At 40.3% G+C, this 7,925-nt stretch overlaps 1 long non-coding RNA gene across 1 annotated transcript; it reads right to left on the bottom strand.

Annotated features, from left to right (window-relative positions):
* Positions 1 to 236: 236 nt before the first annotated feature.
* LOC113021171 (uncharacterized) lies at positions 237 to 618 on the bottom strand. Its single transcript, XR_003272266.1, has 2 exons — positions 450 to 618; positions 237 to 370 (listed from the first exon to the last, which is right to left on the bottom strand). It is a non-coding gene; the product is annotated as an uncharacterized LOC113021171 (long non-coding RNA).
* Between the last annotated feature and the right edge of the window lie 7,307 nt (positions 619 to 7,925).

The raw sequence follows: 7,925 nt of genomic DNA on the forward strand, positions 1-7,925 counted from the left end.
ATGTACTTCATTCAAAATTAACATATATCGAACTTCATATTGATCCTCTGAGTGTAATGGTACATTTTAATTTGCACTTCTCAAAACTAAAAACAATATTTTCTTTATTTTACTCTTGTTCTTGTGCAGCACCACCCCTCAGCACATGCCCCTGTTATTCTATCTTACTTTTAAATTGTTGACTACTTCAAGAAAGCTGTCACGGAGGAGCAGGGAGGACTCGGCGCAGACTGAAATCTCAGAAAAACAGGTTTATTTACACACTCCAGGTGCACTATATACAGGTGAAGGAGAAGGGGGCCAGGGTTCCCAGGGGTGCAGAGCGGGGTCGGGAAAAGCGTCCAGAGTCTCCAAACCAAACACGAGAAATCTGCATACAGAGAACAAGGGTTAGCACGGAACTTTCACGGACAGAGCTCAAAACTGGCTGAGGCTAAAGTAGCACTGACGAGCGTTATTCAATAGTCCAGCGGCGAGGTGCTCTCAGTCACTGCCTTAAGTAGCGGGAGCAAACAAGGTGAGGAGCCACAGGTGATTGCCTACAGGTGGTGGAGGCCGGGAGCTCACAATGAGCTCCGCCCAGGCAGCGAGCAGAGAGAGAGGAGAGAGAGAAAAGACAAAACATAACATGTAGCCACACAGGGCCAGCCGAGCAGGCACGGGGACCATGACAGAAGCGCCCAAAAGGCGGGGACCAGTGTTTATCATTACATATCTCCATTTTGAGTGTGGCTGTCTATCATTCCCCTGTTATTCTTAGACCTCGGTGGAGGTTTGTTTTTTTTTTTTGTTTTTTTACCTCTATAAAAGTTAATTGACTCTTTACAGTGACCCACTATGGTTAATAATAACATGTTCAGTCATGAGTGGAATCAAACCTTTTCTTCACTTTAGCATTTAACATTCCCAACCATATAATATGATACATTAATCGAAACACAGCTATTAAAACACAATTTTCTTAATGCAAACATCAGTAACTCAAAATTAGCAACCGAAGGGTTAAGTCTGCAGTTCACACTCCTGTGAAGCTACAGCCTCCCCCTTTAGTCTCTGTCATTCTTCTGTTATTACAAAAACAAACCAAAGCAAGACAAAACATCCACCCTTCTTTTACAGGCTTGGTGAATTGTTTGTGAACATCTACTAACCCTAAAGTCGGTACCGTGTTTGTCTCAGTACCAAGTCAGTTAAAACTTTTAGTCGTCAGTCCGTGACAGTCCAGTCACATGCATACATCCACACACATTCATACCAGAAGTTGCTGATAATGGTGTCTCACGCGCAACCTATTTGAGCCTCCCTCACCAGCAAGATGACGTCATCATTTTAAAGGAAACAGTTCCTTGTTTTAGGACTGGATTGACTCGCTGCAATCCTTTTAGGCTCAGGACTTCTCATTCGATCAGTGTCCCATATAAGTGAATTTCTCCCAAGCCCATTATAATCATGGAGAAAAAATACTTTGCAACTGTTTTCAATAAGAATATTTTATAGCGCTTTAAAGTTCAATCTCTCAGGCCTGGATTAAAGAGCTGATTTGTTAAATCAGGAACTCACAAAATACCAAAATATAACCACCGGTGGATCCTACCTCTCAGATGTTCTTATCTCAGTGCACTGTAACAAAAGCAAAAACAAACGTAAACAATAAAACACTCATATAATAACAGATACTGGGGCCCATTGTGAACATGTCCAAAGATCAAACCATCTTTCTCTCTCTTAGGGAAAGAGAACAATCCAAACCTCACTGATAGAATCAACCTAGTGTCAAACAAAACCCAAAAGTCAACCAAAACTTCACACACTATATTGTGTAGGCATACAGGCACCGTAACTGCTTTTTGCACTGACAAAACCTTGGATTAGCTTAATTCAATAGTGGACACTGGTTGCACACAAATGTTTTGCTTTGGCAGAAACTTAAACAACTGAGTCAAATCAACACAACCTTTTCATATTCTCTCCGAAATAAAACTCACATCATTCACTCATCATTTTCACTCTGTACCACTGCTCCTTATCAGGCTGTGTGAAGCACAGTAAACAATTCAGTGGAGGCTTTGGATCGTGGTTTAAAAAAGGCATCCATCTCAGTCAAGTCGAGCAGCCAACTCTACGTTTTTGGTATGTCTTGATTTTTTGAATTAATATTTACCATATTTCAGCCAAATGTAGTTAAACGTCTAGAGTGTCGCCATGTAACATGCTAAAAAAGAGCCGTTAGCTTATTTGCTGTTTTATCTGTTGTCAAAGAATTGGCGCTTTTTCATTTGAATTTGTCTTTGGCACAAGAGCCGTAATATCACATTAAACCTAATTATGAGGCACTCATAACATAATTTGGTTTTCTGTGTGAATAGATTTGCCAACTGACTCTTCAGTTACAATGTGTATTTACTGCACCGTGGTGTTAGTGAGATTTTGGACATTGAACAGCTTTAGCTAATATCATCAGCGGCATTATGCTAGCTTACATCCCTACCCCTCCTGCCCTCACCTGCTGTCCTTTTGTTTTTGTTTTTGTTTTTTTTTTGCTGCACATTGAGAGACGACCTCTATTCTGCATTTCACCAGGAGTCAGCTGATGGATTGTGGGTTCAAGGTGTTATGGTAAGAAAGTATATTCTATTTTCGTTTCTGTAACTTAATTATAATAGGTTTTTTATAATTATTAGGTGCATGCATACTCACCCTATTAATACAACTGAGAAATCCAAAATCTGCCATAGGTTTAACTTATACCTGTATGTATTGCCAGAAAGGTGATTACTGGACTCGCATTAATGCACACTTGAACTAAAATGAGGTTGTAACTTGTGGGTTGTTGGGTTGCAAATCAGAAACAAACATCTTTGGATTTTTTTTAATCCCATAAGATCTGGAAACACAGTTTTTATTCAACAAAACATTACTGATTAACCAAGCACAGTGCCTGCTGTTATTTCAAAATAATTTTATGTCATTTCAGATGAAATGCAGCATTCCAGTGCATCCCAACCTTGCCTTTACAGTCAAGGTTTCTGACGGAGCTGAGTTTCTCTCTGACAGTCTGCTGAAAGTGTTTGCAAAGTGATCGGGGGAACAGTGCACAAAGCTAAAGGATGTAGCTGCCATTATGACAGTAAGAACTTTAAAATTCTTTAACTACAAAGTGTATATGTATTGCATTAGGTCAGTAAAAGATTTTTATGCTACATCCATTGAAACAGTCAACTATTACCTGTGAGTAATGATTCCACTAAAAGGATGCCATAATTTTCGTCATGCATTTACTGGCCCACTGAGAAAAAATTATCTTTTTTTAAAAATAAATGTTCTGGAAACTATATATCCATAAAGTTGATGTCAAACAGGAACTTTTGATATTGCTTTGTAGATGCTGGTGTTGCATGTTGACTGGTTTAAAAAGTCAAGAGTTTTTGTCTGGGATCATTTTCTTCTGTGCTACTGAAAAGTTCACAAATCTTTGTTTTCTTTGTTATAATACTCAAGGATGACATTAATGCTTGAAGTCCCTCATCAAAGTGCTCCGCATCTGTGTGAAAGACAATTGCAACATCTTGGTGCAGGAGTTCATGGTGAGTGTTTTATGAGTAGATTGTGGATTTGCAACATTTAAAAATGCATTTAGTTATCCACTTGATCCTCATTGGACTGGTTAGGACCAGTAGTCCTCTTTAATAATTTGAAGTTCACATGAGGCCTGGTAGTGAACTCGGCCGCCGGCCCTTGAGGCCCCACCCCCACCCCTGTATTAGGGGTCACATCAGTGTGAAAAAAACTTTAAATTTGTCATTCTAATGAACAAAGGAAAATCCCACCAGTATTTACATTAGCTTTTGTTTGAAAAAAAAAAAAAAGACCAACTGACCAACAGCTAACCAAATTGTGGGGCTGAAAGTCTAAATTCTAACATCTTCTGAGTGACATAACCTGGATTTCTGATGGGCCGGTGTCTTTCTAACAAAAACTAATGTAAAGCATTTGAAATTATTATGTTTTTCACCCTCTCTTAGAAACTCTGTTAGACCATGAATGGCAGCATGGCAGGCCACTCTTTGGCTATAGCTATTTACTATGTTGCTTGCATTGGTTTAAATTACTCTAACATTAGAACTGGTAGATTCAAAAGAGATGAGCTTAAAAAGGAATCTTAAAGAAATGTTTTGTGTTTAACCAGGACTTGCCTGAGGCCACTGCACAGATTGAGAAAACCACAATGAACATCTGTCTCCAGAGATGCGCCAGGCAATGACTTTTCTGATGTTGTTCTTCAAGATCTGGATAACGTGACCTTTGCAGTAGCCATGCTGTTTGGACCTTTTTTATTCCTTCAACATGAGTTACCCATCACAACTCTGCTACACTTTTGAGGTGATTCAAAGGGTGGTAATGGAGTTGGATGCAACTCAGCTCTCAAGAAAAGCTCACAACTAAGACAAAACTGCTCCTGCAACGAAGCTCACTGTTATGCATGTGAGGTGACCAGCTCTAGGTGAGAGGACATTTAAATCTCACACTTGTTCTGCTGCATTTTTGAAGCTCAATTCCAGGAACGGATCGCAGGGTTCATTTTTATATACTCTGCAACTGCCATGAGGACGAGCTGTTTTTTGTTGTTGTTTGTTTTTCCTTTTGCTCTGTACAAGTTCTGTTTGTCTGTTTGGCAGCATTTTTAAATTTCTCTTTGTATTTTTTCTTTCTTTTACTAGTGAAGAGATGTAGCATGAACAGTTATACAGTCTAAATATCCCATATGGGTCGTGTGAAATGGTATTTTCAGTTTCATTCAGTTGAAGTAAAGAACGTTGAATATTTCTAAGCTTGCTGTTTTGAACCAAGATGTCACAGTATGATCAGTGCTGTATTTTTTGACAGTCACTGTATCAATGTTATTTTTGCGTCTCTTGAATAAAGGTTTTGACCTGCAAGTGCTAATTTCTTTAGTTATTGGGGTAAAATGGGTAGTGTTAATAGGAAGGTGTTTGCCAATTCAGTAACCTAATTTAATGTTAATGGAAACTAACATTACCTCAAATTGTTTAGTTATAATTGTTGTTTAACTGAATCTTGATGTCAGAGGCCTTAAATAGAATGTTTTGTATTGTTCTTTCCCAACATTTTTCAAAAGAAACAGTCTAATTTCTTTGCTGCGATTGATTCCAGAGAACACGGAAGAACTGACATTATTTAACTGTTGATTTATATAGATTCAGTAGAGGAGTAATGTCAGTTTAATTCTTTACCTACTGCAGTGAAATTAGACATGTTGTTTTGAAAGGTTACTGGTGGATGCCAGCAACCATCTTGGAAGAGAACAATACAATCTGTTATAAGGCCTCCATTTGAAAATTGTGTATTTGATACTAGAATATAATAGCAAAATGTAATTTGAAGATAACATGTAGTATTTAAGTGACCAAGTAGTATTGGGTAAAAGTTATTGAATGGTGTTGGGATAAAGTGAGAAAATTGTGAAGGATTAAAATATTTCAAGAGCTCAAATTACTTCATCAAAACATGTTTAAGTCACATTTTATCAACACAAATTGCACAGGTTTATTGAACATGAATAAATTGTGTTAATTTAACTCAATTGTTTAAGTTGCTGCCAAAGCAAAACATCTGTGTGCAACAAATGTCCACCATTGAATTAAGTAAATCCAACAACATATTTTTTTCAGTGTACAATCAATGAGTTCTTATTGTTGTAACCGACTCCATATTTGGATGTTTGTGTGCAGCATTTGTTAGTAAAGCATTTTTCATTGCATCAGCGTGTGTGTGTGTGTGTGTGGATCACTTCTCAGTGAATTGAATTAGCATTTCGATTTTTTGCACGTGTGTGTGTCATTTCTCACTCAATCAACGAGTGCATATGTTCATATGTGTGTTTCTCTTCATTCTGAGTCAATGCATGTAGATGTGTGTGTTTGTGTGGGTGTTTGTGTTCATCACTTTCCTGTTCTGGTGTTCTGAGTAAACCGCGGCCTGAAGCGTGCCCTGGGGTCCTGCCCTCCTCCTTTTCAGTCCGTTTGCATCCGTTGGTGCTGCTGCTCAAAGTTCTGTCCATACTGGTTCTGGCCCCAATTGAGGCAGTGCTTTTCTCCAGTGTCCTGCATCTTCTCCTTGTTCTGCTCCTCCTTAACTTGACCCTTTTGTTTCTGTAGCTCCTTCAGGCCTTGCTCCTGCTGTTGGAGCTTTTTCGTCAGGTTTGGCGACCTCCTGCTCCAGCAAGCTCCAGCCTGATTTCAAGTCCTGTGTCTGGGACTCCAGGCCTGATGGGTTCGATTATCAACCAGCTCCTCTTGAGCCATGGTCAGTTTCTGCTCTGATGCCTTGAGCTCTTACTGAGGACAGAAACCTCAGAGTCTTGACGTATAAGTCAGATTGAATTCCATTGATGTTTTCCTTGCTTTGCTCCACGGCCTTTTGCGGTTCTGCTGTTCGGCTCTTCTCAGAGGTCAGCTCCTGGCCGAGCCCCGACACCTGTGCCTTCAGCTTATTTTCTCCTGGTGCTTTTGTTCATTTCAAGGTGCCTCCTTTTGTCTCTGGCACGCACGTTTTGCTGCCCGATCATCCGTGTTGGTCCGTCACTGTCCTGCACAGTTTTAATGCAGAGTTGTTAAGGTCAGCATTGTCTTGCTCGGCCTCACTTTTCCTCCGGGCTTAATGGGCGTCTCGTCACAGCTCTGTCAGCTGAAGCTGTCTTTTTCCATATGGCAAGAATGTGAAGAGTGTGTGAGAGGGGTGTGTCCGATCAGCCACAATGCTGGTGGCTTTGCGAATGCCTCGTTTTCCAAATTCAGGTTTTTATTTGTCACGTACACAGCAACAGAGAGAACAGTCTGTTGTTGGGATGGCTCAGGTCCTTCACGATCTTCCTGGCCTTGGTCCAGCACCGCCTGCTGTAGATTGAGTGCAGGTCAAGGTGCTCGGAGCGGATGGTGCGCTCAGCTGATCGCACAACCCTCTGTAGAGCTCGTCTGTCCGGCATGGTGCTGTTCCCGAACCAGACAGTGATACAGCTGCTCAGTATGCTCTCGATAGTTCCTCTATAGAAGGTGGTCAAAGTCATTGGTGATTGCCAGGCCTTTCTCAGTCTTCTCAGAAAGAAGAGACGCTGACGGAAATCTCCCCGTGTAGTGAAACGGGCCTTGTATTTAACTCTCTCCGTCTCTGCTGCATGAGATCATTTTCCTGCAGCACTGTTGACATTTTCCAGTTGTTGTTGTGGGTCCAGCTGCTTTAGCATTTGGTCAGGGTCACATCAAAGATGGTAGACGAGTGAGCAACGATGGTGGAGGGGAGAGCAAGAGTCCAGGGTCAGCCTCGGCTTTCCGGCAAAGCAGCCTGTAATCAAGTATAAAGAGAAAAAACAAAACAAACACAAAACAAAAACAAACGAACAGGAAAATGATGTTATTTTGGCTGCGTTATTCAGAGAGGGGAGAAACAACGGGACCAGGCCCTGTGTCAGCCTTCTCTCCCCCTTTTTTTGTTTTTTCTCACCATACAATCAACTCGTGACCCACTAAGCTGACAGGACAACACAGGTACATGTTAAAATTCTTAAGATCGTGTTTAAAAGCACAAAAATTGGAATTTTCTTTCATCTAGTAATCACTTGTATTAATCAATCAGCAGAAAATATGTCACAATTTGACTTTTCTAACCACTGAATTTGTCGTGTTATCACTGGTTGGTCAGACCAGTGCCTTTTTTGAAGTTAAGTTGTTGTCCTGCAACCCAGAGAGTTTATTTGTTAGTAGTGGATAAACTTTATTATTTAACAACACGTGTATGTTAAGTTTCACTGCTTTAAACTTGCTGGAAAATCTTCACGTGTTCATGGGTGTAAGCTGTTTCTTCATTGCGTGTATCTGCGTTTGTAGGTGGGCTAATTTAACTTTTTTTTT

Source organism: Astatotilapia calliptera, chromosome 4 (genome assembly GCF_900246225.1).
Source record: "Astatotilapia calliptera chromosome 4, fAstCal1.2, whole genome shotgun sequence".
Classification (NCBI taxonomy): Eukaryota; Metazoa; Chordata; class Actinopteri; order Cichliformes; family Cichlidae; genus Astatotilapia; species Astatotilapia calliptera.